Consider the following 2813-nt stretch of genomic DNA (forward strand, 5'->3'; position numbering starts at 1 on the left):
TCAAAAATTGTCTTGCTCGACTGATCGAGAGAGTAGGTTCGACCAATCAAGACACAAATCTACAGAATTTAATTAAAGTCCAACAGCTTGTTAAGCCCATTAAGTGATTAGGATTTTAGATCTAATTCTCCTAGTATTTAAAGGAAACCCTAAGGTACGTTTAAGAGATTTTGGAGCTTTTCTTTTGAGATCTAAAAGGTATTGTGCCTTCTCCTTTCAAAGTTACTACCAAAATTCCATCTACACATTATTAGAACCGGTAGATCCGAAGTTGCTACTACAAAATCATACATAGCTAATAATTTAAAGTTTTGAGTGAGATCTCAGGGTCACAAATGTGGATGTTTGTGTTCAGCAAATTCAGATAGAAGAGTCTGTGGATTCAGAGTTGCATGCCTGCATAGGGTCACGTGAATAAGTACTACAAGAGGTACCTTTAGATTTAGGGAAAAATCTATTGTAAAACTTCCATTCTATCATAGTGAATTTGTTGTCTTAAAAATAGTTTAAGTTAAATCCTCCCCAGGTTTTTTACTTTGAAACTGTCAGTTTCATTAGTTTTCCTAGATCATCATATCACTTGTCTTATTTACTTTTCCGCATTATGTGATATGATTATTTGTGTTTAACCTAAATTTGAATAATAAACCTAATTAACAACTTGGTTAATTAATTAGGTTAAACAATCTGAGTGTACAGGAGTCTAAATAAACTAACAATATTATTATAGAAAAGCCATAACATAATTAGAAAAAAGAAAATGAAAAAACCGACCATGCAATTTTCACATAACAAGCATATTTTCACATAACAAGCATTCTAGTGGGACAAGCAATTGACAATAAGGAGGGTGTCAGGTAGAGAAGCTAGAATATATGAATAATGTTTATTATTATAAACACTCTGTTACCCACATTTATACATACGTAAAAAAGTAATTGAAACTGTGACTTCAAATAACAATTTCTAAATTATAATTTTAATAATTTTTTTATGTGTGTTTAAATTTGTATAATAACAAAAAAAAAATTCCATGTTAAACGAGTAAATAAAAAGAAAGTGATTGATCCACATGCAAATAATAGGCAGCGGACAGCTCAGTCCCTCCTACCAAAATTGTGATCCAAAAATTATATTATTAAAATAAAAAAATAAAGCTAAAACAGTATTTATTTTAACTTTTAAGTGTGCATCTCGTTGACCGCATGAAGGTCAATGTAAAATCAAATTCACATATTTAGGTTTAAGGCTGTTCACCAGCCGATATTTAGCGCTATCGTGGTTGCATGTTGATTTTGAAAAGTAGCGTAGCAAATTCATCATGATGTCTATTATCTGCAGCGGGTGTAGTTGCTTACCTTCGAAATAGAATTTATTGTAAGTTGTAACAATTGGGTCAACGGAAGTTTTAATGACTATTTCTTATTAAAAAAAGAAGTTTGAAACTATTTTGCTTTGCCAATTTACTGGAGCTCAAAGAAGTAAATTTGCATGTTTTTTTAGGCTTCATTGCACATAATATTTATGTAAGCTTGTCTGGAATTTGGTCTTCTAGGACCTCTCAAAACTAAACTTATTGCACAAGCTTTCCAATGAAATATGACTCGCTCGATTCTGGGACCGTTTTCACCAAGTTTCGTTTAAGACATAGTTATTAATAAGGTCTAGTTTTTTTTAGTTTTTTTTTTTTTTTTTAGCCAAGTTTAGAGTTTAATTTTGGAAAGTTTTCATTTTTAAATATATATATATTTTTTTTTTAATATCTTGTTTGTTTCACATATGATTTGATTTTGTAGATGCACCATTTGTTTTTTGAGGATTGAAATATTTTCACTTTGGCGTAAGAATTGTTTTGATTGAATGTGTAGATTTTCTTATAAAAGTTGGTTAAACTTGGTCAAACTTCATATTTTGCTCAAGAATTCTTGGGTTTTCTCTAATTTCTCTAACAGGTTTGGTAAAGTGTTTGAATTTCAATAAATTTCTTTTTTCTTATAGTTTATAAGAACAGCATTCCAAGGACCATGACTCAATTAAGAAGATCTTATACGTTCTCTCCCACCTGTTCAATTGTGCCATCTCACGGTCAAGCCTTTCAATCTTCATTTTTGGCTTTCAAATGACAGATTCACCCCGTCACATATACAATCATCAAGCCATTCAAGAAAGAAAAAAAGCTAGCAGTGGCTACCATCTATGAAATGCAATTTGCGATTAGCTAAAGTCGTCATTAACATATAAACTACTATTTATGAACAAAAAGTGCAGTTGTTATCATCCGAAGAACAACTTTCCCTGTATATTAAGCACCACAAAATTATTGTTGACTAATCCATGAAGTAATAAAAACTGCTCTATCTCTGCAAAAGCAAAATCTTCTCTTCCGACTGAGCACAGTTAATTCAGAATGAGATGATTTCATATTCAGATAAACCAAAAAGCACATAAATGCAATTTTCATTTATAACCATATTATTACAATTGTTATAAGTCCAACAGGCTTAGGCCCATGGTTAATTTTTACTTGTATAGCAAATGCATTGTGTGTCTTTGTCTACCCATATATAAGGGAGACTACTGTATTTTATTACATGCAGTTTGATACGTAGTGTTTCAGGCTTTTATACAATAAACACAGTCGTGTAAATATTACAACTTACATAAAATACCAAATCATTACAATACACACACACACTTGTCTATCGTAGCATTTTAATGCAAGATCACCGCACATGCACGAGCACCCGCAAGTGCGCTCTCACGCATATTATAACTATAATAGTGTTTTTAATACGACCAAAAGAACAAGAACC

The sequence above is a fragment of the Quercus lobata genome, chromosome 4, assembly GCF_001633185.2.
Source record: "Quercus lobata isolate SW786 chromosome 4, ValleyOak3.0 Primary Assembly, whole genome shotgun sequence".
Taxonomy (NCBI): domain Eukaryota; kingdom Viridiplantae; phylum Streptophyta; class Magnoliopsida; order Fagales; family Fagaceae; genus Quercus; species Quercus lobata.